This window comes from Chiloscyllium plagiosum, unplaced genomic scaffold, assembly GCF_037043375.1.
Source record: "Chiloscyllium plagiosum isolate Xiang-an unplaced genomic scaffold, Cpla_swu_hap1 HiC_scaffold_29, whole genome shotgun sequence".
In the NCBI taxonomy this organism is placed as follows: domain Eukaryota; kingdom Metazoa; phylum Chordata; class Chondrichthyes; order Orectolobiformes; family Hemiscylliidae; genus Chiloscyllium; species Chiloscyllium plagiosum.
The window spans coordinates 5,217,002-5,239,601 of NW_028270167.1; the positions used below are offsets into that span (position 1 = coordinate 5,217,002).

The window sequence follows — 22,600 nt, forward strand, 5'->3', positions numbered from 1 at the left end:
AGAATTCTAATTGACCAACCAGAGGTTATTAAACAGAGAAACCTCACTTTCTCAATAGACTAGGGATCTAATATTTTAAAACTAATCGATTTCTTTACCCATTAAATCAGCAGCAGAGCTTAAGATCCCTTTCTTAAAAAGAAAAGAAATTTGCAAGAACTGGGATCGACTTTTAAGGTCTTCAACCGCTTTCCCATTTTTGTTTGAAGGCATGGCAAGCACTGGTGAAATTACTCAGCCCCCAGAGCCTGAGTGACAAAGCTGGACCAACCGCACAAATAATTACTGTTGAAGAGTAAAGAACAGCAACCAAATGAATTTTATTTGAAGCAGAGTAAAGTTGGGAGTTAAATGAAATCGGGAGAATGCTATCCAGCAGCAATGAGAAAGAGGTGAGATTGAACGCCCTCCCAAATCTTGTGAGGGCCAGCTGTGCTGTTTACTGCATTGAATAAAATCAACTTGCTGGAATATTGTCTGTACTTTCGAATAAATTCATTCTGCCCCTTGCTTGCAAAAAGAGACCCTGATTATACAGCAGGGTATTCTGTGATTCCAAGCATGGCCTCTGTTGAGCACTCTGTTTTTGAAGTCCTGCACTGAATATGTTTATCTGGAGATACAATGATTGTCACCCGGTTCCCTGATGTTCCCATGCCTAAGCTGCCAGGCCGCAATGAATGCTGGCTTTATGCGCCCTTGTTGCAGGTGCTGGGGGCATGTAATCACGAATGAATAGAGAACACATCGAAATTCTCTCCCGGCCTGGCAGAGAGCAGGTCAGGCTTTAATCCTGTGAGAAACTTTAGTTTGTCCTGCTGCCCAACTTCCAAATAGGTTTCATCGGAGAGAGAAGAAATGACAAAAAAGTTAGCTTGGTCAATAGAATGCATTATATATAAATATAAATGTTCCAACTGGGTTATGAGTGGCTATTAAAAATATCATCAGTAACCACCCTTTAGCCTTATTACAATTGCCCCCTGCTCCTACCACAGCAAAAACCTCATTTCCCGAGATCCAGGCAGCTAATCATCATTCAACATACCGAATCATGGATAAACGTGTTTGCAATATTACTGTAGCTTATTCAATATGTACTTACAAATTTGAATGCATTTTACATATGCATATGTGAAGACATACAGAAATATTAAATATGCAAAAAAGACAGACACAGATTTTATTTATTCATATATAAAAAAATATACATTTATCCATATATGTTGCACTTTTTCAGATTGTGATTGTCAACAGGGACAATGGAACAGGAGGTTGTTACTATGGAGATAATGACAATACGGCACCAGAATGGCTTTTCATGACATCTTCAAGAACCAATGGTGACTTTGCTGTGAAATACCAGGGGTGATTGAGTATTCAGAGATCATGGTTGAGCTGTTTAGAAGCATCGAGGTTCGCACAGTGAACTCGCAGGATTGGATGTGAACTCAGCTTGCTGACTGGTCCAGGTGACACAGTCAGTGTATCATCTACAGGATAAACAAAAGATTCCTTACTGTGGCCATACTTGATAATTAATATGAATATGTAGAATATAAAGTTATTAATTGCCGAAATGTGCAAAATGCACATTCTTACTGATGTTAATACAAAACCATCTAATTTCACCACGGGTCAAATACAGCATTGAACACACGGATCTTCAGGCTCAATCTGACTGACTCCTCTTCCACCGGAAACCCAAACCTAAATCCTTCAGTTAACATCTAAAACAGATTCATTGATCACTTTTCTCATTGTTTTATGTGGGATCTTGTTATACATGAATTGGCTGCTGTTTCCTACATTACAGCAGTGATTTTACTACAGATGCTCTGACTCTTCTGCGAAGGACTCTGGGATGTTTTGAAAGTTGCTATATAAATGTAAGGTGCTTTTTATGCTTCCTCCTGCTGGGTTGGAAGAGGCTGTTTAAAAATGGACTTTTACTGGCTCCTGTGGGCAAGTGCAGAGTGTCAGGTGAAGGAGACGTTTTGTAAGGAGGGTTTTAGATCAGCTGCAGGTTTAGGAGATGGGGAGATGGAGCTTTTCTGCTTCGGTAATGCAATGTAAAACAAAATGGGATGGATTGGATCATGGAATGATAAAGGAGGAAGAGAGAAGCCATTTTGTTCACCACAATCACTTGTGTTCACTATCTTGCCCACTGATCACCAATGTAGCAGCTATTTGTGACCCAAGATTTCAGCTGTGATGTGATCAGTCAGCTCCTCACTGATTTACTTAGTTTTCAGAGAAAGTTTGCCTGTTTTGAACATGCAAATGTGCTTCCCTTTAAATTCCATCTTGTTTATTTAGGATTAGTATTCAAAAACATGTCCCTCCCCTCAACAATATGCCCACTTATAATGTCTTTAGATTTCTTTTTAAGAGGCTGATTCAGTTTAGACACAAGTGTTGATTTACGTAACATGGCAGACAATTAAATGAGGGCAAACCAAGACAGTGAGAAACATCACTCAGATAGAGGATGTCGACTGCAGTGAGTCAGGGCTTGGAAGAATATCACTTGTCCCATTCCTTAAGCTGATACTTGCAGTTCAGAATCAAACCAGATAGTTTATGAGGAAGAAAAGCTCTCTCTCAGACACACAAAACTCACACAGAGACATAGACGGACACACAGAACACACAGACACACAGTAACATACACACGCCCACAAAACACAGATACACACATCACTCACACATCACACACAAACAAAAACACAGAGACACACACACACAATAACACAGACACGTGGACACACATGGAGACACAGACACACACAAGCACACACACAACAGAGTGTGTAATCACTTGCCTGTTAACCCTCCCCAAGTGCATTACCTCACACTTTTCCAGGTTGAATTCCAATCATTACTGCTGTGCCGAGCTGACCACATACACACGAACAACACACAGACATGCACAAATCACAGACACACACAGACACAAGCACAATGCACACACAAACTCAGACACACACAACACTCAGACACACAAACAATGCACACACAAACTCAGACAACACAACACACAGACACACACACAACACACAGACACAAATAACACACACACACACACAAAGTACACATACACAAATCCACCCGTCATACGTCTGCAGATTTTAATAGTGGGTTCTGTATTATAGCAGTGCTGTAATATACCCATCCAATGAATGTTCTGCTGTTGGTTTCTGAAATGCTGTTGTATTTTACTTGCTTTAATGTTTAAATTCTGTTAAAACTCAATTTGTACTCAATTTTCCTGCATTTTTCATCATCAAAATAGTGGCTTCCCAACTCCTGGGGGTGAAATGGAGGTATTCCCACCTTCCGAAGCACGGATGAAGGTTTCCTGCTTCTTCATGTGTAAAATGGAGGTTTTCCTGTCTTCCAGCCTAGTATACAATGCACATCCCTGCACCAATTTTCAAATCGATTTCTGCAGCTGCAGTCTTAATAAATCATCCTGCCAAATCCACCGCTTAAATTATGTATCTCCTGATCTTATCCCAGTCTTAAAGTTCTCCTAACTATATCCTTCTGTTAGACTCCATCTTCTAAATCTTTTAAAATGCCCTTTTGTCATTTTAAACCTGCTCTGTAAAAATTGTCAATCTTACAGCCACGATATCAATTAACTCAATGGCCTCCTGACTTTGCTGCAGATGGTCAGCCAGGCACAGCAGTAATGGATGGAATTCAACCTGGAAAAGTGTGAGGTAATGCACTTGGGCAGGGCTAACAGGTGAGGGTTTACACTCTGAATGGTAGGCCACTGGAAAGTACTGAAAACCAGAGAGACCTTGGTGTGCATCCCCACAGATTACTGGAGGTAGAGGGGCAGGTAGATAAGGTGGTTAAGATGACATGTGAGATACTTGACTTAATTAGTTGAGGCATCAAATACAAGAGCAGAGAGATTATGCTGGACCTGTATAAAACACTGGTTATGCCACAATAGAGTACTGCATACAGGTCTGGTCACATGTTATCAGAAGCATATGATTGCCCTTGGGAGGCTGCAAATGTGATTTACCAGAATACTGCCGGGCCAGGAGGATCTGAGTATGAGGAAAGATTGGATAGGCTGGGATTATTTTCCTTGGAGTAACAAAGTTTGACAGGGGACTAGATAGAAATGCAGAAGATTATTACGGGTGTCAATCGGGTATATAGGAAGGTACTTACTCTATCAGTAAAGAGGTCAGTCTTTAACCAGGGGACATAGATTTAAGGTAAGAGATAGAAGACTAAGAGGAGAGTTAAGGGGATTTCTTTTCACTCAAAGGATAATGGGAATCTGGAACACATTGCCTGTCTTGTTGAGTCAGCCGCTCTCATAACATTTCAGCAGTTTTTAGATATTCACTTGTGTTGCTGTAGCTTCCAGGGTTATGGACCTAAAGCTGGAAATAGTATCAGTGTAGTCAGACCTCTGTTGATGAGCTGGACATGATGGGCTGAATGACCTCCTTCTATGTTGATAGTTGTCTGTGAGACTCTTGTAACTGCTCCTCGTGGTGTCTGCTTGCTATGGTGATGATACTTTCTGTGATCAGAAAGGTGAGATTTGTTTGTTTCACAGCACTGATCTGACTGATAGTTTCTGATATTTGGGCTGCTCTCACTGTTGATTTGTCATATATTTCCTGAGCATTTATGCTATTACTTACAAAGTAAATAGATTCTGTTGTTGTTAATTCCTGCGTTTTGTTAAATGCTGTTCTTTCAATAATTTTATTTGTTTGCAGATTGAAGTAATCACCAAAGGTTGTTAGAATTTCTTCAAATGTATCTGCATCTTCTTTAATATTTTGGCAAATTAATAGTAGCGTCAGCGCCAGGGACCCTTCTCTACAGAGAAAGTGCACATAGAGTGAGACCAGCATTAAATTTAGAATCTGAGAGGTCCATTCAGAAGTCTGATAACAATGGGGAAGAAGCTGTTCTTGAATCTGTCAGTACATCTGTTTAAACTTCTTTACCTTTTGCCCAATGGAAGAGGTTGAGAGAGATTGATGTTGCATTAGATAAGTGCCGATGGCTTTATACCTTGTAATCTTGCATCAAAGCAATATTGCTTTAACTCTGTTGTCTTAAAGTCTCTTCAAACTCTTAAACCTGATATAATAGAAATGCTGTTTTATATTTCAATTAATAACGCTTAAAATTCTTTATTATGACATTTCTGGAGTATTTTACTTCTTTCAAGTTTCAAAAGCCAGTAAACAGCAGTTTTGTATCTCTCTACTGCTTGTTGCATTTCTCTTTTTAATCTTCAGGTTGGTTTTACCCTGCCTTTTATGGACAAACTGGAGATTTTCCCAACTTTGCAGCCTAGATATAGTGTCTCCCCGCTTCTTTCCAACGAAATGGCTATTTCCCTACCTTTTACTGTCTAATAACAGAGTACATATCTTTCTCTGAATTTTCAAATCATTTCCATGACTGCAGCTTTAACCAAATCTTCCCAGTGAAAGCACAGTTTAAGTCAAGAATGTTCCAATCACATTACAATCTTCAAATGTTTCTACCTTCTTCTGTTCATCTTTATGTTCAATTTTTTAAATTACCCTTTTGTTGCCTTAAATATGTCACCTCTCCACAACTGCAGCCTCAAGGTGAATTCATGTTCTGAGCCTTGCTCTGTCTGCTGTGGTTCTGTTCGCCGAGCTGGAAGTTTTTGTTGCAAACGTTTCGTCCCCTGTCTAGGTGACATCCTCAGTGCTTGGGAGCCTCCTGTGAAGCGCTTCTGTGGTGTTTCCTCCGGCATTTATAGTGGCCTGTCCCTGCCACTTCCTAGACGTGAGGGTACAGAGAACACCAAACGGAGAATTCACCACTAAGGTACACAGGAAAGCCACACACACAGACCAAGTCCTGAACTATGAAAGCAACCACCCCAATACACACAAACGAAGTTGCATCAAGACACTATTCAAAAGGGCCACAACACACTGCAGCACACCAGAACTGCAAAAAGAGGAAGAAGAACGCCTATACAAGGTATTCGCCAAAAACGGATATCCTCGCAATTTCATCAACAGATGCCTAAGGGAAAGACAACAGAACGAGGACATGCCGCAACCCAAAGGACTAGCCACACTACCATACATCAAGAACATCTCTGAAATGACAGCCAGACTACTGCGACCACTAGGACTTATAACAGCACACAAACCAACAGCCACTCTCAGACAACAACTCACCAAAACGAAGGACCCGATACCCAGCATGAGCAAAACTAATGTAGTGTACAAAATCCCATGCAAAGACTGCACAAAACACTATATAGGACAAACAGGAAGACAGCTAACGATCCGCATCCACGAACATCAACTAGCCACGAAACGACACGACCAGCTATCCCTAGTAGCCACACACGCAGACGACAAGCAACATGAATTTGACTGGGACAACATTACCATTATAGGGCAAGCGAAACAAAGAACAGCCAGGGAATTCCTAGAAGCATGGCACTCATTCACAAACTCCATCAACAAACACATAGACCTGGACCCAATATACCGGCCACTACAGCGGACAGCTGAAACTGACAACCGGAAGCGGCAGGGACAGGCCACTATAAATGCCGGAGGAAACACCACAGAAGCGCTTCACAGGAGGCTCCCAAGCACTGAGGATGTCACCTAGACAGGGGACGAAACGTTTGCAACAAAAACTTCCAGCTCGGCGAACAGAACCACAGCAATGAGCACCCGAGCTACAAATCTTCTCACAAACTTTGAACCTTGCTCTGTCTACTGAAACCTGTGCTTCATAGAACATACTGCTAATGAAGGTGAATGTTTGTTTGAAAAATATGTTCTGTTTTAACCTTCTATCCTTCCTAGTCTGGGCTCTTGTTATTGTAAAGGATTTCTTTTCTCCTCTGCTGACAGGGATTTCTCATTTTAGTCCACACTGCTCCTATAGATATTTCCTGTGAATTGTCTCCATCTCTTCCCAGTGTGGATAGTTTTTATATATCCCACGTTGTTTTTCCTGCACCAATAACCAGCTCTGAGGTGAAGGATTCCTGCTGGGGTGCTGCTTTCCCTGAAGTGCAATTCCTGTTTACCAGTTTCTAGCTGCAAACTGCCTGACTGGGTCCTCTTAAAGTGGTAAACTCACCTTTCTTCTAATTTTCTTTTCTCTGGCATCAAATGGATTTTTGTTTCACTGACCTTGAGATGGTTCAGCAATGATCACAACCACTGAACTCCATGCCATGTGCTTCCAACTAGTAGTGCGTTGTGGTTAGGGAAAATCCTCCTGTCTATGCTGAGTCCAGGAGCCTATCTAATTAGCAGTAGTCAACAACAGGCCAGTAGTAAGTTTTAACAAGGAGAGGCACACATCTTACACATCAGGATTTGTTTTAAATTGCATCATAGTAATAGTTATAAGTTATATTGACTAGGGAATCGTAATTATCAGGAGCCAGAGATGACATACCTGTCTCCATCAGGGCCTCATTCTGATATAAAACAAAGAAGTGTGGATTCTGGAAATCTGAAATGGAAACAGAAAGTAGTGGCAAAACTCAGCAAGTCTGACAGTGTCTGTGATTCTGTATGGCAGTGTCATATTAGGTGGAGCTTAATGTAACTTCAAAAGTAACTCTTTGGGAATGATTATCTTTTACAGCACCTTCTGTAGATGTTAGAAAATGTGTCTGTTTATGTCTATCCTGAACTCACTTAAGGTCTCAGGGGAAAAATCTCTCTAAATACTCCCTAGAAAAACATCTCACACTAAAAAGGAAGTTCATTCAAATGAACATCAACACAACTGTATAGAATCCCTACAGTGTGGAAACAGGCCCTTTGGCCCAATAAGTCCACACCGACCCTCTGAAGAGTATCCCACCCAAACCTGATCCCCATTACTCTACCATTATCCCTGACTAATGCACCTACCTGCACATCTTCGGATTGTGGGAGGAAACCAGACCACCCAGAGGAAGCCCACACAGACACAGGGAGAATGTGCAAATTCACACAGACAGTCACCCAAGGCTGGAATTGAACCTGGGTTCCTGGAGCTGTGAGGCTACAGTACTAACCACTGAGCCACCATGTTGCCCAAGTATTTGCTACAATGCGAACTCACTGACTATATGATTAGAATTAGATTATTTACAGTGTGGAAGCAGGCCATTCAGCCCAACAAGTCCACACTGACCTTTCAAAGAGCAACCCACCCAGACCCATTCCCCTACATTTACCCCTTCACCTAACACTGTGGGCAATTTAGCATGGCCAATTCACCTAACCTGCACATCTTTGGACTGTGAGAGGAAACCGCAGCACCTGAAGGAAACCCATGCAGACACGGGGAGAATGTGCAAACTCCACACAGACAGTTGCCCGAGGCAGGAGTTGAACCCAGGTCGCTGGCGCTGTGAGGCGGCACTGTGCCGTGTTTGTGAAGAACTTCTCTCTTGTGTTTCCTGAGTGACATTTCCTGGTCTTAAGTTCACCTTTAGTTGATGTGACACCAGTAATGTGATGTGATGTGACACTGTGTAGAATAAAGCAGCAGTGTGTACTACCTACAAGATGCTCTACAGAGGTTCACCAAGTTTCCTTACACAGCACCTTCCAAACGGATGAGCACTGCCATCTCAAAGGACAACGGCAGTAGATATATGGGAACACCACATGGCAAGATCCCTTCAAAGCCACTCACCATCCAGACTTGGAAATACATCACCTTTCCTTCACTGTTGCTGGATCATAATCCTGGAATTCCCTCCCTAAAAGCATTGTGGGTGTCCCTACACCAAATGAACTGCTGTGATTCAAGAAGGCAGCTCACCACCAACTTCTCATGGACAACTAGGAGTGGGCAATAAATGCTGGCCCAGCCAGCGACACCCACGTCCCATGAATGAATGGAAAGTATATATAGGTTGTTCTCCTATAACACACATTTTGTCAACACGAAATGGCTGTAATGTGATTGGCGAATGGGGGATGCTGTTTCTAAAATGCGAACTTTTAAAACGTGTGTTGGGTATAATGCGACTGCATCACTGACACTTTAAGTGCTATTTTTATTGCACGATTCTTATATAGCGTGGGATCACACAAGAACGCAACCATCACATTAGAGACGAACTACCTGTGTTATTGGACCAAAAAGCTCTATGTAAGGATGAGTGAGGACTTTGAAAGGACGGAGCTATGGCTGTCACTTCAGTCTCTGAGTATTTGTTAAATGCTTCCAACTGAACGTTATGTGGATCAGCATATTTCTTTCCATTTTGGTGAAAAACATTTAAAAATATCTCAAAATCAATGCATTTGCTATTTTCTTGTTAAGCATTAAGAACCTTTCTCAAAAAAATGACAAAGGCAGTTATTGTGTTACAGAGTTTGTCCAATATTGGAATAAACTTAATTATACTCCATTATATTTTGTTCAGTCAAGCCATTCTTTTAGCTTAAACTCCGAGAAAAAAAATTGCTAACCAACAAATAAAACCAAATACTTGGACTGCAAGATTTGATTGGATTGTATTACAACAATGATCAGGCAATTGGTCAATCAGAACATTGACACCCAATAGCAAATTCTGCCTCTGTAATTAATTGGCTACATCCTGAACAGAGACCGTGGGATGGTTAAAAAGCAACAAGCATTAATCAAGGCCAGAAAAAACTATTTTCCAATATCATAAACATTTTTTGTGACTGATTTCCGAAATGAGAATTTCTGTCCTCGCACTCAGAACCTGTTTACTGCATGTTTTAGATTAATCCAATATCAATTTCATCAATAATTTCTCTTCTCACTCAACAATACTAATACACATCCTCATCTGAAAAACTCCACAAAAATCTTTCATTATAATGCCCAAGATTATCTGCACTGACACTGACATTTTGTGAAATTCTGAACCTTTAGATTTTTTCTTAGTTATCATTCCAGGTTTTTCAAGTCCCAATAAAAGCATTAAATTTTGTTATCGGAGGAGCATTTTTTTTTTAGAAAACACAAAATCCTAAGTGAAGGGTTGAGGCTGATTATGCAGCTCAAGCCTGGGATAATAGGATAAAAGCATGAGGCTATTCAGTCCCTTATGGCTGTTCTGCAATTCAGTTAGATCATGACTAACTGATTCTATAATATTTCATGACTGACTTGTTTCTTAATTCCATCCACACACCTTGATTCTATAACATTTCAAGTCAATATCCAGCAAACATCAAAATCAACCAATCTTAGTTTTTAAAGATTCAGTGGGCCCTCCAGCCTCAATAGTATCTTGGGCAAGAGTTCCAGATATCTGCCTGCATTTCACCCTCACCCCAGCAAAGAAATTCCTGAAATGATTAATCTGATGATGACTGGGTAACTTTTGTAAATTGTCAGTGAAAAGAAAACACCTGATTTACTAATTCTCCTTTCAGGAAGGAAATCTGCTGTCCTTACCCTGGTTTGGCTAGCAAACCACATAGTATCTAACACTAAAAAACACAGCCCTGTCAACCTGCAAAGTCGTCCTCACTAGCATCTGGGGGCTAGTGGCAAAGTTGGGAGAGCTGTCTCATACATCAGTCAAGCAACGGCCTGACATTGTCATACTCACGGAATCATACCTTACAGACGATGCCCCAGACACCACCATCACCATCCCTGGATATGTCCTGTCCCACCGGTAGGACAGACCCAGCAGAGGAAGCAGCACAGTGGGATATAGTTGGGAGGGGGTTACCCTGGGAAGCCTCCACATTGACTCTGGACCCATGAATTCTCATCAGGTCAAACATAGGGAAGGAAATTTCCTCCCCATTACCATGTACTTTCCCCTTCCCCCTCAGCTGTTAAATCTTGGAGGAAGCTCTGAGGGTGAGAATGGACACTGGGTTGGATGTCAATGTTTATCACCAAGAATAGCTTGGCAGCAGCATTACTGATCAAGCTGGCCGGCTCCTAAAGGACATAACTGTTAGCTACTACGTGCAGCAGATGGTGAAGGCAAAACATACCTGACCTCAACCTTACCAATCTGCCAGCTGCAGATGTGAATGTCAATGACAGTATTGGGAAGAGTAACCACTGCACAGGCGAGACAAAGTCCCGCCTTCACATTGAGAATACCCTCCATTGTGTTGTGTGGCACTATCACCATGCTAACTGGGACATGCTTCGAACAGATCTAGCAACTCAAGACTGGGCATCCATGGGCCACCGACAGCAACAGAATTTACTCCAGCACAAGCTGTAACCTCATGGCCCGTCATATCCCCCACTTAACCATTACCATCAAGCCAGGGGATCAACCCGGGTTCAATGGAGAGTGCAGGAGGGCATGCCAGGAGCAGCACCTGGTGAGGTGTCAACCTGGTGAAGCGACCAAACAGCACTACTTGCCAAACAGTATTAGCAGCAAGGGACAGACAGAGCTAAGCAATCCTGCAACCAATTGATCAGACCAAAGCTCTGCAGTTCTGCTACACCCAGTTGTGAATGGTGGTGGACAATTAAACAATTCACCGAGAAGGAAGCTCCACAAATATCCCCATCCACAATGGTGGAACAGCCTGGTACATCGGTGCAAAAGATAAGACTGAAACTTTCACAGCAATCCTCAGACAGAAGTGCTGAGTAAATGATCCATCCTGGCCTCTTCCAGTGATCCCCAGCATTAAAGGCACCAGTCTTCAACCAATTTAAATTCACTCTACGTGTTATCAAGAAACAGTTGGAGTCGCTGGATACTGCAAAGGCTATGGAGCCTGACAACATTCCAGCAATAGTACTGAAGACTTGTGCTCCAGAGAATGCCATTCTCCTAGTCCGCCCAACAATGTGGAAAATTGTTCAGGTATGTCCTGGACACAAAACGCAGTACAAATTCAACCCTACTAGTTACCGCCCCATTAGTCTTCCCTCAATCATGAGTAAAGTGATGGAAGGCGTCATCAGTAGTGCTATCAAGCAGCACCTACTCAGCAATAACTTGCTCAGTGACGCCCAGTTTGGGTTCTGCCAGGGCCACTCAGCTCCTGACCTCATTACAGCCTTGGACAAAAGGGCTGATTTCCAGAGGTGAAGTGAGAGTGACAGCCCTTGACATCAAGGCTGCATTTGACCGAGTGTGGTATCAAGGAGCCCAAGCAAAACTGGAATCAGTGATCATCAGGGGCAAATCCTCGGCTGGTTTGAGTCATACCTGGCACATAGGAAGATGGTCGTGGTTGTTGAAGGTCAGTCATCTCAGTTGACTGTGAGGATGTAAGGAAAGTGACGCTGGGAAATTGAGTTGAAAAGACAAAAAAGGAATGTTCAGAGACACAGTGAGTCGAATGTATTCAATAAAATAAACAGAACAATTCACGGTGTATACAGGAGAGAGAAAAATGGGGGATGTGGGGAACCAGAAGGAGAGGAGTGAGAGGGTAAATAACGATGAAAGGAGGTTTAGAAGGAGGGAGTGGATTGGGTGAGAATTTTGAAACTTCAAAACAGCTGACCTTTTTCACTGCTGAACACAAACCAAAGAAAAGTGTAAGATTTAATTTCCTGTCAGCACTAAGCTTACTTGCAATTTCAGTCAATAAATAAATGGATAAGTTTGGGTTTAAAAGCGGGCGTTGGCTTGTATTGGTGGCTTAGAAAACCTGCCTGAGATCACAAAGACATATTGATCCCAACTGGCATTTAGCTTCAGCTTTGTAGAAACCTCATCATTCCCAAAGCTCTCTTGGTCTCTTGGTGGGTTTAATTTTTGGGCGGTTCAGTGTTATCTCATTGAGTCAAACTCTATGATTGTGTTTTCAATTTCCTCCCTTTTGCTTGCAAATTAATCCTGGTAATAAGTGAGGGAGCTCAGTAGTGCTAGTTTATTCATCAGGTTTTAAGGGGATTGGAATTGCCTCAGTGATAGCTGATTGGCTTAGCCTCATCAAATGAATGGGTAAACATGGAAAAGTTAAAATATCTTCATAGCTGCAACATGCTCTTTGCCGGCCTGTTATCCTCCCGCTTTCCCTACACCTCTCAGAAACCACTTGGGCTCAGTTTGATAAAACTTAAACACCCAATCCCACAGACCCAAGGCTCCTAAGGCAGCACCTTCCAACCCCATGACCACTTCCATCTCAAAGGACAAGGGCAGATACAGATACATGGAAACACCATTTCCTGCAAATACCCCTCCAAACAACTCATCATCCTGTCTTGGAAATAGATCATCATTCCTTCAGTGTTGCTAGGTCAAAATCTTAGAATTCCCTCCCTAATAGCATTGCCAACCTACAGCACATGGACTGCAGCAGTTCAAAAATGCAGCTCACCACCATTTTCTTGAGGGCCACCAGGGATGGACGGTAAGTGCTGACTATCCATGTCCCATGAATGAATAATAATGAGCTCAACACAAGAACTCCAACCAATTCACATCAGAAAGTTAAGTCTTCAGGTGTCCAAGTGGATTTATGGTTAAGATAATGTGAAATCTATTGAAGTGGTCAGCAAGTTAACAGGAGAATGAAATGCTGGTTTGATGATTGATTTGAGTTTGTGAGAATGTTTAACACTTTGTCAATTCCTACCCTTCCCCTGCTGCTGAAGCCAATCACTAATCCTCGCTGCAGCTGACAATGTTGGTGACCTCTCCAATGTTCTGCTACCTCAATGAGACACTCGAGAATAATTCAGGAGAAAGTTCTTCAGTTTATCCTATCTCATATTGACCTTGGAGCTGTCCTGCTCTGTCAACCTTGACCTGCATTTCTTAATTTAAAAGCTCGCATGACGTTGTTAATGGTATAATCTTCTATTTCTGGTTTATCTCTTTTAAATGTGCAGTGAAACATGCTGTGTGCCCAAGTCTATTAAGTGTTAATTAATAGCATTGGCCTTCACTGCAGTTAATTAGCATGTTCTTGCACAGTGCATTCATCACCAACACCTTGAGAATAAATAACAGATTTAAATTTTAAATGTACAGCAATCTTAGATTCGTGACTTTTCTCAGGATAAACATCATGCTTTAAAACTATTCCCTTTTAAAAACAAACTTCTACACATGTGAGGTGTTGCACTGTCCAGAGATGGAGGTATTTACTGACTGCTGAGATTGGACTAACTGATGTATCACTGGGGGTTGAGTGGACTTTGCTGAAGTTGGATGTGAAAGGTATCGTATGGTCCTCATTCTCTCACAGCACAGGCTGCCAGTTAATTCTGTTTACCAATTGCAAATGAGGTTCCTATTCTAACTAAAGGAGGGATTTCCATATCTACAGCACCTATCAGAATGCTTGAAAAGCCATGAAGCAGTTAATGAGGTGCTGTCATTGCTGCAGTGCACAGTGCACAGCAGGTCTGGTCAAACGTGAGAATAACCAGATAATATGGATTAATATTTACCAACAATTGGGTAATTATCATATCCAGGGAGTTTCATGGAGGGTTTCATGAGATTGCTCTGCTGCTCACCTCATTACATAGGAACAATGCCTTCACAGTGCTGCGTTTGACAACATTGTGCCCACCAACAGCAGAAGTATTTGTCACAACTGAGCCATTCTAAGATTGTCACTGTTGGCATCCTGCCATATCTAAAGTCCCAGGTCAAACGCTGACACTAGGAACTGCCCTCCACAGTGTATTGCTGCACCGTTTCTAAGGGCGTGCCTGGCAAAGGATAGTTGGTGGCCACTTCTTCCAGTAGGGACTTGGTGCTCCTGGTGGAGTGGGTGGGGAGGGGAGCAGCTGCAGAGGAGGGTTGTCTCTTCCTTCAGGACCACCAGAGGAGACCATGACACCAGAACCTGCCAAGCTGGTCAGGGGCTGCCACCTGGTCAGTGTCACATTCTGGAGGAACACGCAGCAACGCAGGACGAAGATCAACGACCTCCTCCCCTCCCCCATGGTAACTGCCACCATCTTCTCTCTGTTACCTCTCACTCCCTCTATATCTGCCTCTGCCACTGCCACCACCTCTCACCAAGTCTCATGGTTTACCACTCGGCAGCTCACCTTTATGAGGGCCAGGCAATTAATGCTGGGTCAGCCAGCGACACCCATAATCTGTGAGTGAAAGTATAAAAGACTCTCAGTACAGAATGTAACATCTTTCCTCGGTCACTCTTACTCCCTCACAACGCTAACCCCATGTGCCCTCTGTGCTCTAAGATACTGAAGGTACTGTTTCATCTGACAATCATCCTCATATTCTTACCCAGAGCAATGTTGCTGCCCTCATGAATCCTCACCATCTATCTTGTAGCCTCAGAGTGACCTTTAGTTATCCAGAGCTCAAAGCCCCAGGATCAAGTGTTGCCCTCTATCTGTATTTTTGGGTACTGCAGCATTCGCCCGTAATTGAACAATCAACACTTTGTAATGAGGAGCCCAGGTTGATGTTGAGGGTGGTGTTGCATGGCACATGCACTAGATATCATGACCTATTCTTCTGACCACTCCCTTTAAGTAGGGTATGTAGCCGCTGCCCCCCTCTCATCTGCACAAGGCTCCATGAAGGACAAGTCACTGGGTACCTCCTGCACCTCTGCATCATCATGAGGGAACTCTGCCTTAGGAGGTAGCTCCACATCCACTGGAGGTGGGTGTCCGGGCAGCACACCCCTCATCAATTCCTGTGGAAACTCTCAAGTGTTTCTAAGGTTCTAATGATCCTGTGTGGGCAATAGCAGAAAGAAACAATCTCCTCAGTCACGTAACCAGTCAGCAGTCACAGCACACATAAATAACATCCGAGTGACACTCTGTGCTTCACAGCAAATGCTGGGATTCACTGGGAATATTGAATGATGAGCACAAAATTGCTGTGGCCAGGATTTTTAGACAACACAGGCAGTTAACCCAGAAGGCCTTCACAGAAACATAGAAAATAGCAATAGGAGTAGGCCATTCGGCCTGCTACACCATCCAATACAATCACGGCTGATCATCCAACTCAGTTCCCTGTTCCTGCTTTCTCCCCAGACCCTTTGATCCTTTTAGCCCCAAGAATTATATCTACCTCTTTCTTGAAAGCCTTCTATGTTTTGGCCTCAACAGTTCCCTGTGGCAGAGAATTCCACAGGCTCTCCACTCTGTGTGAAGGACATCCTTCCCATATTTACATTGCTTCACCCTATTAGAATATTTGAGGTTTCTATGAGATCCCTACTCATTCTTCCAAACTTTAATAAATATAGTCTTAACCAATCCGCATGTCAATCTAGCCATCCCAGGGATCAGTCTGGTAAATGCTCTTTGCACTCCCTCCACAGCCAGAACATCCTTCTTCAGACATGGAGACCAAGATTGCACGCAATAGTCCGGGTGCGGTCTCATCAAGGCCCTGTATAATTGCAGTAAGCCATCCCTGCTCCTGTACTCCAGTCCTCTCACTATGAGCATTAACATACCATTTGTCTTCTTTTCCATCTGTGGCTCCTGCAATGCTAACTCTCAGCGTCTTTGATCTGAGGACACATATCGCAATATGTGATCACAGACAACGTTCTACCTGCACTCTGTGTCTGTTTTCTAATGCTACTGCCCTTTGAAGCACCTCCACTTCCTCACAAGTGGCCCTTGGCACAATCCCAGCATGCTGCCTCCAATCCCCACAACCAACTTCCCAACATCCCCACTACCCTGTGGTCACCCCTGTTGACTTTCAGGGAACAAACAGCCGGGATTGAGCATGGCTCAGTTGCTGACTGAATTGGAAGGACGTCCCTGACAGATGAGTGACCAGGCTGCTGACTGATATCTGTGCGGCTCCCTCACTTCAGTCTTAGTCCCTGAGACTCTCTGATTCGCTACGCAAAACTGACCACTGGCCACACCCAGATTATATTGACCCCTGACCCAGGTGTGTCTAAGTTCCTGCAATGATTTTGGACGATACTCTTGACTGACTGTGTGGCACCCCCTGGTTTGAATAATGATTAATCCCTTTAGACTTTCGGATATGGTCATTGGGCTGAAGTGGCTGCAGTGTGTTTACTGCATGAGCTGGTGACAAGTGCAGTAGGTGGGACACTGATGGAGCATGGTCCCATACAGCAACACTGCCTTGACCAATCACTGACTTGACCAATCACTGACTTGACCAATCACTGGCTTTACCATGACCAGCTGCCTGCCTCTGAGTGTGCGATGAAAGATGAGGAAAGACAAATGTCACAGTGAGGCTGTAAGTTCTGAATGATGCAGCAACTTGCAGCAGGGCAAGGCAGAGATGGGTCAAAGTGAGTAGATGTTAAGAGAGGAGTCCTGAGATTGAGCCTGTTCCAATTTGGGAGATGGGTGCAAGGTAGCAGCATTGGAATTGAAAGTGTTTGGTGAGCAGTATTGAAGTGCTGTCCCACATCCCGTCTCAGCCGGAGATGTTCTCTGTGAAAGTGCTGAGGCTGCCCAATGCTAAGGATGCAGGAGGTCTCTCCCCATGGAGCGTGCCCTGGATTTTGGGGAACACTGACCAAGACAGAGGCCTGGCAGAGCTTTGACTTTCAGGTCAGGAATTACCACTGTTCAGTTTCTCTCCATACCTGGGAAAATAGCGAGCTGCGTGTAAATGAGATGAGATTTGCTAACAATAAGATGTTAATGATTACTAATAGCGAGTGAGATTCCACAGTCACCCTTAAAAAGGGTTGAAAATCAGACTATGTGTTTTTCTCCAAGTTGAGAATCTCATTTCTCCAAAGCTGTCATATTTTCTCAAATGATCTGTCAGCATGGTTCAGGAGCTGCGGAAGTTCGCTCTAGTTTCAATACAACATTGTTGAAGGGATAACTATCAGGTGGGACACCATGGGGAAGGTACTACACTGGGAGCACTGGTCAAGTCTCTTCACACCAGTGTCGAGATCTTGAACTTAGCAGCTTTCAGGAGCAGGTTAATCAGGGCTGAGACAACTATTCACTGAGCTATATTTGACACTATATTCCAATTTACTATGTTAAGTTTTGCATCTGATTATATTATACCTTCATTTTTCTACTAGATTAGAGTCCTTACAATGTGGAAACAGGCCCTTCGGCCCAACAAGTCCACACTGATCCTCCAAAGAGTAACCCACTCAGACCCATTTCCCTCTGACTGATTTAGCACGGCCAGTTCACCTGACCTGCACATCTTTGGACTGTGGGAGGAAATCGGAGCACCCGGAGGAAACCCACGCAGACACGGGGAGAATGTGCACACTCCGCACAGACAGTTGCCTGAGGCTGGAATCGTACCTGTAGCCCTGTCGATGTGAGGCAGCAGTGCTAACCACTGTGCCACCATGCCGCCCTGCTGTAAGTCATATTGTAAAACCTAAATAAGGCTTTGGAAAAGAGAGAAATTAATCAAGGTTCATTTTGCCAACATGCCTGAGGGATGATGTTATAACTGATAATTATGCATTACTGGAAACATTAGATTGTGAAACTGACAAGTGAGGACCGAACATGTTCATTAACCTTGATTGACTATCATTCCTTTCTGTAAACTAAACCTTCTGGCACTTTGGAACAATTGATCAAGGAAGAACTCCCAAACCAAGAGCAGGCCAGACCTGCCTGTACCTGATTATTGTCTGTGAGAAAGTTATTTATTGTTGGGGTTTTACTCATTCATGGGATCTTGACATTTCTGGCTGGGCCAGCATTTAAGACACATCCATAATTGCTCCTGAGAAGGCAGTGGTGCATTACCTTCTTGAACTTCTGCAGTCCATGTGCTATGGGTTCACCCTCAATGCCATTAGGGAGGGAATTCCAGGATTTGGACCCAGCAACACTGAAGGAATGGTGATATATTTCCATGTTAGGATTGGTATGGAGCAGACCAAACCTCCTTCAACTACCCCCAGAAAATAACTTAGACCCTAACTTTTATTTTATTTGGAAGCAAGTATAAGGTGCAGCATTCCAAACGTAATTTAGTTGGTCATCCTACTTGGCTTTAAGCAAAACTTACATTATTGTTACATTATAGTTAAAATACAAACAAAAGAAAGAAGAATTGGTATAACTTTCTCTAGTGGAAATTTAATAGAATAATAGATTATTGAACTACTAAACAGTGACTGTTTCAATATAGTAACATCCTGCAAACACACCATTGGCAAAGACAAAGTCAGTAAAATAGATTGTCTCACATGCGAGATTGTCTCACATTGTCTCCAATCCGAGAAAAGTAGACCCTGAGAAAACTCTGGTAGCTTCCACAACCAACTTCAAAACTCCAGCAACAACTGACAGCTAAACTAAAACCCTAGCTCTGCAGGAGCCTGACTCCACCCATTCAGGCTGCTTCAATTGTTTCAACTTTAAGAATAAAACTCAAGGCCACACAAGTGGTTTACTTTATCAGCTTGAAAGAGACAGCTCGGTACCTATGGCTCAAAACCTCTCTTCAAACCAAAGGGCAAAATGCACCTCATGAAGGTATTATCATAGGATGGTGAGTGGCTTGGAAGGAACTTGCAGGGAGTGGTGTTCCCATGTAGCTGCTGCCCTTGTCATTCTAAATGGAAGTGGTTGTGGGTTTGGAAGGTGCTGTCAGGGGAGTTTGAGGAGATGTTCATATGGAGAGGAGGTTGGACAATGATTTGGCTTTGTCTAGTGCTAGAGAGGCTATACATAAGACATTTATTGACTAGTTGAAGATGCTAGGTGCCTAACATTCCTCACAGCCTGGGCAAACTAAATATATGGAGTTGAGCTCATAATTGAATCAGCCACGATCTAATTAAATGGTACATCAAGCTCAAGGGGCTAAATGGCCTACTCCCTACTCTGAATTTTATGATCAACTCTATCAAAGTCGTGCAGTCTTGGGGTAATTAGCTCTTTTACTGATCAGATCAAAACAAATTGCTAAAGAAGCTGAAAAATTCACCAGGAATTTCCCATATGAATTTTACACCATGTTTTTTTGAAAGTAAAGTATTTTCTAGTTAACTATTCTTTGTTAAGTATTTGTTAACAAGGGGAATTCTGATTTTAGTGCACTGTTCGGTGTTCTCTTTTCAAAATATAGAACAAAAGAGAAAATTAGCCGCGAGCTCTGATATGTTACAAAGCTGCATCATTTCCAAAGACAAAAATTGTCTCTACCTCTGTTATTGAGTTTTTAAACAATTCGAAGTATTAATTTCCTTTAGAAAGCTCCATTTTTAGAATTAAGTTAACAGCTGATTTATTCTAACATACTTACTGTTGTTATGTGGACTTCTTTGGTGATGTTTATCTATCTGATGTATCTATCTCTGTTCACTCACTTGGTCTTTCCAAGTCCCTTTGTAACTTCCTCCTTCAATCCACCTCTACTTAGCATCAACAAACATGAATAGACAATTCTCTTTGCATTTACCCAGGTTGTGAATACGTGGTGAAAAGCTGAGGAACTTGATAACATCACTTAGCACCTCTCACCATTCAGAGAACAGATTTTACATCCCTCTTTGTCTCGCACCTATCAACAAATTATCATACTGTATCACCTCATCTTCAATTCCATGGTCCCTCATTTCCTCACGATCGCTTCGGCAGAGGTTTATCAAAAGCCTTCCAACCAACATCCATCAACACTCTCCTACCCATCACATGAATGACTTGTGTGAAAATATTGAGCCAGATCGATCAGACATGACCTGCCCATCTGAAATTCATAGTGACTCTCCCTTTGATCAGATAGTACTTGTCTAAATGCTCAGTCAGCTTATCCCTGAGGATAGACTCCAGTAATGTGTCACAATTGATGTTAAACTGATCGGTATGTAGCTACCTGGTTTACCCCTTCCTTTTTAAATGTTGTGGAATGATATTTACAATTCCAGAGTATTTCAGTTGTTTCTAATGCATCTGCAATTTCCCACTCTATTTCTTTTAATACTCTCAGATGGAGACTATCAGGTCCTGGAGATTTATTTCTCTTCAATCCCTTTATTTTCCGCACCATTATTTTTCAAAAAATCTTGTTTTTAGTTTACACAGCATTTCCTTGTGATTTATTTTTCAGTTCCCTTTAACATCTGGTACTACACTCTGTTCCTTCATTGTGAGAATGAAGATATAAATATTGCAAAGCCTTGAGCCTGGTTAGCTTTTCAGATCACCGCCAGCTTCACTTTCCTGCCCTCAAACCCTTGCTTCTCACAGTGTTCAAGAAATCAATTGATCTTAATTTCGAACATACTCAAGAGTTTTGTATCCACAGTCTCTGGAGCAGAGAATGGGAAAGATCAAAATGTCGCGTGTTCATTCAACAAGCTTGCCATTCCATTATACATCCTCATTGGGCGTATTTTCTTTTCTGCTCCTTTTAATACATTTATTAAATAATTGCTGCCAACTTTTCCATCTCTCACAAGTCACTTTGTATTCCCAAGTGGCACCATGTTGGTCCTGTTGCTTTTTCTTCGTAGCTCGGTCAGTCTGCTAGATTTCTACTTTTCTTCCAGATAAGCCTTTTCTTGTACTATTTCTGACCTCAGCTGGCCACAGCTGCTTAACTATACACAAGAAATTATTTACAAAGACAAGTCTGATGTGTGACCATCGCCACTGGCCAAGAGCTCTGCATCACATTTGGACATCCTCCAACATATTCACCTCACTATAGGCAGCAAGTCCTTTAGCCATCTTTGTCCCAAGCTGTGGAGTTCCTTCCCTAAACTTTTCTGGGCTCTTTTCACTAACTTTTTTGTCTCTAAGATTTTGATTACCTGTTCTGTGTTCCCTCTTGATTCAGTGCCAACGTTTGCCCAATGACCTTCCTAGGAATATGTTGCCTAAGTTAAAGTGTACTGTGTAAATGCAACTTGCTGTTGGTGCTTTTTTACAATGGTGAGGATGGGGAGTGGTGGCAAGGAGTTGAAGAGCTGTAAGATTGGAGGTGGTGGACTAACACATGGGTCTGGAGGAGGAGACAGGAGTAGAACACAGTGAAGTGGAACAGAAACATTCCAGAAACTGGAGTGATCCAATAGAATTGGATCCCATTTTAAGACTCTCGTCAATGAACTCATGTTCTGCATAAAGGGAAGATGGCTGCTACAACAATGCAATTCTCTTACTAAATTACATGTTAAAAACATCTTATCCTCATCACTTTACTTTTAAATGTAGTTCCACAGGCAGAGACAGAAGGACCGGTCGAATACATTTGAAAAGATTGCTTGTTCTGTCAGGAGAGAACAGATCTGAGAGCATCAAGTTAACATGACATTAATGCCCAACTAACCTGCTTTAATTGTCCCTCAGAAAAAGTGGCATTGTAGGCCCAACAGGGATTCATCATCTTTATAATTATGTTTATTACTGTGTGGATGCCTTGTTCTGGTTTCAGGAGGATGTCAAAATTGATGCCTTTAGGCAGAAAAGCATTGTCTTTTCACATTGTGTTGTATAGTACGATAGCCAACATACACCATCTTAACTCGGCGCTCCAAAGAAATTCTAACACATTCAGAAACCACAGTCCTTTCTAATTTTAGCTCACTGCAATTTTGAAACACAGGGAGGGGGTGAAGGAAGGAATTGTAGACATTTTCAGGTCGGAAGAATAAAGAATCATTTTTAAATTCCACATCAAAACATCATTCCATAAATTGGG

At 42.5% G+C, this 22,600-nt stretch overlaps 1 long non-coding RNA gene across 1 annotated transcript; it reads right to left on the minus strand.

The window, feature by feature from the left end:
* Positions 1-1,398: 1,398 nt before the first annotated feature.
* Positions 1,399-22,282, minus strand: LOC122540577 (uncharacterized). The gene is made up of 3 exons (XR_015752037.1): positions 22,229-22,282; positions 12,200-12,276; positions 1,399-1,493 (listed from the first exon to the last, which is right to left on the minus strand). It is a non-coding gene; the product is annotated as an uncharacterized LOC122540577 (long non-coding RNA).
* Positions 22,283-22,600: the final 318 nt, after the last annotated feature.